The sequence below is a fragment of the Quercus suber genome, unplaced genomic scaffold, assembly GCF_002906115.3.
Source record: "Quercus suber isolate HL8 unplaced genomic scaffold, Cork oak 2.0 scaffold_148, whole genome shotgun sequence".
NCBI classification, from domain to species: domain Eukaryota; kingdom Viridiplantae; phylum Streptophyta; class Magnoliopsida; order Fagales; family Fagaceae; genus Quercus; species Quercus suber.
This window is the reverse complement of record NW_027069609.1, coordinates 701,702-709,734: the sequence shown is the minus strand read 5'-3', so window position 1 is coordinate 709,734 and position 8,033 is coordinate 701,702. Positions and strand designations below refer to the sequence as shown.

Here is an 8,033-nt window from a genome sequence, read left to right as displayed (position 1 = left end):
TTTCGGTTCATGAGTTTGATGTATTTAAACTGTAATAAAATTGGCACAGTGTTTCCTGTGCTGCTTTTCAAGTTACATGAATTACACATTCAAAATTTTTAACAATTTGGGGCAGAAAAAAATACTAAAGGAGGTAACCTTAAGCAGGTAAGAGTATAAAAATTCGTAAAAATTCCATTGATATCACAACCGGGAAATGTGAGTATGTGACATTGACTAGTAAGAACAATGATAGCAGCATTTATGGTCACAGCTTTAGGGATTACAATTAATTGAATATCATTGATGATAAATATTTGGGTGTAAAAGATACCAAAAAGCACCTGTAATATGGTGGTATATCTCAAGCAATGGTGGTAACTCTGCTACAGATCTAAAAAGGAAAAATCCACTCTGTTGAAGCGGTTGGGTGAACTGAACATTGCAATTGTATGTTTTTTTTTTTTTTCGAGAAAATTGCAATTGTATGTTGAGCATTCATGGCAGAGCAGAGATGATAGAAGATAAATTCTCCAGTAGAATCCTAAATGGAAAATGTTATACGATCAGAAGTTGACAGGAGAATAGGAGCTCCTGTGACCTTGAGAAGGTCCTCTAAATTTCTGCACCAAAGAAGCAAGCAAACTCTACAAAAAGGAAACAACAGAATTGTAAGTTAATAAGTACCAACTACCAAGCATATATAGCTTTAGGGGGAAAATTCACTTTTTTCGATAAAGGAAAAAAAGAGAGGACATTAATGCAAACTTGTTCATATATGCGACATAACAAAGTATAAAAACAGATACTGAACCAAGCAAGTGAAAAGAATACCTGTGTTCTTTGAGGTAAACTGGTCCAGAAGTCCAGGTTTGGGAAAATCTGAGCAAGATGAGGAATAAACAACTGGAGTCAAAACACCAAGACCGGTGTAGGTGCCTTGGGTGCTCACCAAGACTAGATATGATATGAAAACTATAAATTGTTTCTGTAACATTTACTAAGACAATGGATGATCACAATTTTTAAAGCAGCTTACTGCACAAGCATAACTCAATACCATTATACTAAACAACGAAGAAAAATATACTCCTAAACTCCCCAAAACTCCCCATCCTCCTTTCATAACAAGTGCGAAGTTTCCATGACATACATTCTTGGATTAGTATGTTTTAAAAATAACAATAACCTCACCAATGAGCTCTAGCTCAATGGCACTCCCTCCCTTCACAAGTGTTAGGTGAAGGGCGAGGTCATGGACTCAAGACCCACTGGGTGCATATGTGACTTACCAATCAAACATAAATAACGTAGAGCTCTAGCACACCTCTTCCCCTTGTAAGAGCAATGCGTATGTAATTGATTCAATTATGGAATTGTGAACAATCATCGTTCCAGTTGGTATATAGTAATCTATACTATTAAAAATGGTTAATTTTCATAGTTTCCAAGACAAAATAAAATAATAATAAAAGTACTAGATGATTGTAGTTTCCAAGACAAAAAATGCCACACCATGGAATAGCAAGCTTAGGCATGTAATGAAAATGTAATAGGAGTGCCTAGGATAATAGCCTGTGAACATTCTTTAATTGTATGTTCTATGCAACAATTTGCTATAATAAAACTCTTTTCCAGTATACTGTTTTTTTTTTAAGCTCTTTTTTTTTCACGCTTTTTTTTTTTTGGAAGCTTGGTGCACGATTTTAACCTAGTGCACGTCACAAAATAAGAACAAGGAACAAAGAACACAAAAGGAACAAGACAAGATGATAACAGGAAACAAAAGATGAAGGGAAAGAAAACTGATTTTAGAACCTGTGCTCTGATACCAAATGATACGAACCTCAATCGACACGCTTTGAGACCCAACAAAAATATTGGAATACTTGCCCAAGAAAGCTAAAATTCAGATTTTTGATAGAAACCATGACCCAACGTTTATAATCGAAACACGAACCAAAGGTATAAGTATAACACCTTGACCTAATGATTATAATTGAATCACAAATCAAATGTATAAAGTTTGAACACCACAAGGAAGAATCTCTGATAAGTTCATAGTTCTTGAAGAATCAAAAGAAGAGCAAAGTCTCACATTTTCTGATTTTTATTCAATAATTATCTCTCTATTACAATGAGTGCATGCTATTTATAAGACATGACTGAAAATAGAAAATATAAAAAAACGTACTAAATTATAAAATCCTAAATAAAAGTTGATTTGGTCTGAAATTGACAGATCCAAAATAGGAAAAATAGCTAAAAACGTTCTAAATAATAAAAACCTAAAATTAAGATAGATCTGGTCCAAAATTAGATGCTCCAAACTAGGAAAAATATATATATTAACTAATATGGAGCTAAAAAATAAATCAGCCATTAATCCACGTCATAAATCAAACCCAATTAAGCCAGATTAACCCTCAATAACTTGAATTAAATTTATTACACCTTCATCTTCCTTTAGGCCAAGCTTAGAACGTCCTGCATTAGAATTAGCCCAAATCTCTTGAATCAGCCCATTAAGTGCTTCTTTGATCTTCTTGGATCTTGCTTTAGTAATAGACCCAACTGGAACATGCAATGGATCCTTGAATGCTTGTTGATTCTCATCAATCACCCACAATTCAAAAGGAGATTTTGCATATTATTGTTAGTAATATGCGAAATGCTATTCGTGAAGAAATTGGGGATGCAAAATTTTGCATTCTTGTTGATGAAGCCCGGGATAAGTCGAAGAGAGAGCAAATGGCCATCATTTTGAGGTTTGTTGATAAAGAAGGTTTCATTAAAAAGCGTTTTTTTTCATGTTGTGCATGTTAGAGACACTACTGCATTGACTTTAAAGAATGAGATATGTGTTGTTCTTTCTCATTACAACCTCCACATTGAAAATATTTGAGGTCAATGATATGATGGGGCTAATAACATGCGTGGTGAATGGAATAGATTACAAGTTCTTTTTCTTAGAGATTGCCCATATGCTTATTATGTACATTGTATGGCCCATAGGGTGCAATTAGCTCTAGTTACATCATCTAGAGAAGTAGAAGATGTTCATCAGTTCTTTGATCATTTGGTTAATATTATCAATATTGCTATTAGTTCTAGTAAGCGTAATGATGAATTGCAATATGCTCAAGCAGAACAAGTTGAGAATATGATTGCTTCTAATGAAATTGAGACTAGAAGAGGTGCAAACTAGATTGGTACTTTGCAACGAGCTGGAGATACTAGGTGGGGATCTCATTTTCAATCTATTTGTAGTTTGATTAAAATGTTTGATGCTACTTGCAAAGTTATCAACACTATCTGATTGTTGTGGCTCCAGCACATCTCCACAGTGCATCCTTAACTCTCAAGCCCTTATGATCTATTTTGAAATTATTATAGATATGCTTCACACAATACCTATACTCACAAGTTGGAACAGCATCTCAATTATAGTATAAGGCTCCTAATTCATATACAAAACAAGATCAAGTAAATATGTTAGTTAAAACATGTTGAACTGAACTGAACTGAACATGTATTATTGAACTTAAAATGTGGTTAAATATGTTAGTACAATTGTAGGTCATACCTTCTATCTATCAATGATGAAGACCAGATTAAGTTGCTCTGGATTCCCAATGTCATTGAAATTGCTGCAGAAATCGTACCCATGAATCTTTGTTCTCTTGCTCAACAACAGCAAATGCAACTGAAAAAATATTTCATTTGCATCTCTAGCTATGGCAGAAAGTATTTGCCCAACCCAAATCTCCTCTTTAGGTGGCACCCATTAAACTAATGATTGGTTTACAACCTCCCAAAAACCCAAGTTTTTGTGCATTATACCTGATATATATTCTCTTAAATTTGGGCTGTGCATTTTCATCTTCCATTTCAGTTTGCAAAATAACCCTACTTCCTTTATCATTCAATCTTATCATTTCTGCATAATCCTAAGCTTCCCATATTGCAACTGTTCATCTCCAGTAATCAAGTCAGTAGCTTTCCTTTTTGCCCTATACACTTGACTATCAGATATGTCAATTTTAAGTGCTTGCTTCACATGATGTTGAATAGCAGCCACTTTCCAATTGGGGTTTTGTCAAACTCCTGCATAAACTTTTTTACAACATAACTTGAAATCACTTGGCTGTGTTTGAAGATCTAGGGCAAGTGCACTCTGATTGAATGTTTTTATTTGGAATGTCAACTCCTCAGGTAGTTGAGATGCATAATACCTCCATCCACATTCATTTATGCAATAAACTAAATCTTCTTCTTCTCATTCAGCTTGAACTTGATATCTACTGGCTTCTTTATAGCATATTCCCTCAATGCCTCCCTAAAACCTTAGAGTTTGGAAACTTCATTCCTTTCTTTAACTCTGGTTTTCTCATGTATTTGGACATTAAACTAGGTTCTTTTGCAGTAGTAGCTGTTGTTGGCTGATCATCATCAGACCCCACTAGACTTTTCTGTCATCTTAAGAGGTGAGTCAATCCATTCACCCTCTTCAAGAGTGGGTCATTGTCAGCTGCAGTAGTCCTATGTGGGGCTGCATGTGTAGATGGCCATCATCTCACATTCCCAAATACATCATCATCAAAATCTGGCCCTCAAACCTTCTCTAACCAATCATCATCACTCTGACCTCCTTAGCATCCACATTACCTCCCTCATGCAGCACCACCACATCATCATCATTTGCTACTTCCTTATTACCAAATGGTTGTTCAACTGCAAGTGGCTCTTCACCACCCTCAACATATAATGTTATCTTATCTGTAGCCACCACATGAATCTCACACATATAAACTACATCATCATCTCATTTATAAGCCTTAACCCTTGCTCCAAATTACCTCTAGGAATAAGATAATGATATCTACTTGTACTAACTGCCCCACATCAGAACAAATACCTTGTATTTCAAAATAACTAAGTCTATCTGGGTCAACATTATCAAAAATGAAGTACTACCTCATAAATATACCAAATTCGGGTTCCACACAAATTGCCCCCATGATGAATCTCAAAATTGAATGCCAAGTCAGCCATCTGCATATAAAACACAACAGAATAAAGTATGAGATGGGCTTCATGCAAATCCAAATGTCAACCCCTGCCAAATCCAAAAGCTGAACAAAAGTTGTAAGGTTGTGGCTTTTGATCATTTTACAGATATTGGATTGCAACATGTATTTATATGAAAGATCAATTATCTAATTCTATCATGTTGTCCAATTTCAATTAGTTTCAAGCTTATATCAGTTAGTTTCAAGCTTAATGATCAGTGCATCAGTACTTGGCTGCATATATAGTTAGTTCCAAAATGGCCCTATACAAACTAATGCATCAATTAGTTCCAGAAAAGTGCTCACAATACAATTTCAAGCTTAATGCAATTTCAATTAGTTTCAAGCTATATCAGTTAGTTTCAAGTTTAAGGCATCAGTGCATCAGTGCATATAGCATATATCAGTTTTTATCAGTGCATATTAATTGCTATAGGCCCTATATTAATGGCCCTATAGCATATACAATTTGAAGCTTAATTAAGCTTAATGATCAGTGCTCACAATCTAATTTCACATAAATATATACAAATAACATTCCATAAAAACAATTAAACATTCAAAGTAGCCATATTATCTAAAGTCCTTCAAAACACATACCAAAATCGAAAAAACACACACACAGTTGCCATTTAGAATCTTCAATTCTATGTGGCAACTTGGCCTCAAGCAATATAATCAAGTGTCATATTAACAGAGTCCAAAAACAAAATTTCTTCAACTGTAAAAATGAGGAGCAATTGTAGAAAAAAAATTGGGTTTTTGCTGGAAATTTCTTTAGCTGGGAAATTTCTCCGATGATGTAAATAAACAAATTTGGGTTTTTGCTTAATTAATCAATCAATTCCATGGTCCAAGTGTCATATTAACAGAGTCCAAAAACAAAGTTTCTTCAACTGTTAAAAAAAAAAAAAAAAGGGGTTTTTGCTCTGAAATTTCTTCAACTCTGTAAAAAAAAATTTGGGTTTTTGCTTAACCATTCCATGGTTAAGCAAGAACCGAATTTGGAAGAAAGAATTTTAAATAAAACCACTTTGGAAGAAGAAATTTTAAAACCTAATTTAGAACCCTAGATTTCAAAGATTAAAAGCAAAAAGGGTTTTGATCTACCTGCAATGGCTGAAAGAGAAGCAATAATCCTGATCTTCCTCGGCTCAGCTCAGTTTGCATGCACGATCAAATCCCAGTTACTCAAGTGCAGCGAAGCACATTGCACAATGGGAGTAAGTGAGTCTTGTTGCCACAGCTGAACAGAGGAGCGTCTTCCTCGGCTCGGTTTGCATGCACGATAGGAATGAGTGAGTGAGTGATTTTTGGGAGTGATAGTGTGTGATTTTTGGTGAGCAAGCCGAATGGGAGTTTTGGGAGTGAGAGTGAGTTTTGAGAGTGTTTTGATCTGAGTGGAAGTGAGTTTTTTACCTATTTTTGTGTTAGAGTAACGTGAGGGAGGGTGGGCCACGGCGCATAAACGGTAAAAGCACAGGTGGACAAAGTGTCAAAATTTGAACCAAGATAGGCACATAGAAATCGGGGCAAACCACAGGTTGTAACTTATAATTATCCCTTTATTTATTTAAGGAAAGGGAGTGTTATTAGTTAACGTAAGAACAAATAGATCTAAACTGTTCCTAAAAAAAAAAAAAATCCAATTTATTTATTTATTATTATTATTTTATTACTTTGTCCCAAAGCGAGCTCATAAATGGACAAAATAGAATGGACGCATGGACATTCCTCACTTGTGGCTCCACCAAGTTTAAGGCTATCATCTTAACAAATTGAAGCACGTGACCTTAAAAAGTAACAAATAAACCGAGTGTAACTCAAAAGTAATTCTTTAAACCAAGAGATTTAAAAATTTAAGAAAAAATTGAATTTCACTCATTTAAGTTAAATAAGTTGCTGCTAGAAAACAAATTTGATGGTGCTCTATTTGAGGAGGGGAGGAGCTGGTATTGGAGTTGTGGTTCGTAATCACAAAGGAGAAGTTATGGCCTCTCTCTCTGAAAAAAAAATACAAAAACCCTTCTCGGTAGTCACTTTGGAAATGTTGGAGCAAGAAGAGTAGTCTATTTGCTCAAGAACATTATATTGGTAAGTCTATTTTTGAAGGCGACTCGGAGATTGTCATTAATGCCCTACAGAGAGGCAATATGTCTAACTCTGCTTTTGGCCACTTGAAAAAAGACACTATGTCCTTTGTAAACTCTTTTTAGGGTTGGTCTTTCACTCATACTTATAGGCAAGACAATGTGATAGCTCATGCCTTAGCAAAAAAAGCTAAGTTTTCTTTTCCATTTTTAGTCTGGATGGAATTTGTCTTCCGGATATCAATGATCTTGTAATAGCTAATTTTCAAGCTTAATTTCAATAAGATGATCGGATATTTCTATATATATAAAAATGCTAAAATGCAAAATTGATCCTCTAAATTTCTTAAGATTTCATTTCAATCCTCTACTTTACTTTCTTTCATTTCACTCTTCTAAGTTTATATTTATTCAATTAAGGCCTTCTGTCAAACTTTTGTTAAATTTTTTTGAAAAAAAAAATCTAGAAAATATTTTTTAGTCATTAATTGAATTTTTTTAATTAAAAAAATTTGAAGATAAATCTAAAAAATTGAAAAATTAAACACAACATATAACAAAAATGGATGGAAAAATCTTAATTGAATAAACTAGAAAGGTAGAGGACTAAAAAAAATGAAGGCAAAGTTAAAGGACTGAAATGAAATATGAAAAAACTTAGAGGGCAGTTTTGTGTTTTAACCTTAAAAAAAAAGTTAAATAAGTTGGTGCATTCCAGTTAACTCAATTGCAAACTAGTAAAGTTTATTGTCGTCAAATAAAAATATGAAGTTCTACATCTGTTATGGTCTAATGATAAAGGGTAATCATCAAAAGATAACGCTATAGATTGAAACTCTCTTTAAAAATTTTTAAAAAAAGTAAAAGATTATTTGTTAAATATAAGCTAACA

General features: G+C 33.9%; 1 non-coding gene across 1 annotated transcript; it reads right to left on the bottom strand.

The window, feature by feature from the left end:
* Positions 1-154: 154 nt before the first annotated feature.
* Positions 155-1,625, bottom strand: LOC112017750 (uncharacterized). The gene is made up of 2 exons (XR_010630330.1): positions 814-1,625; positions 155-626 (listed from the first exon to the last, which is right to left on the bottom strand). It is a non-coding gene; the product is annotated as an uncharacterized LOC112017750 (transcript).
* Between the last annotated feature and the right edge of the window lie 6,408 nt (positions 1,626-8,033).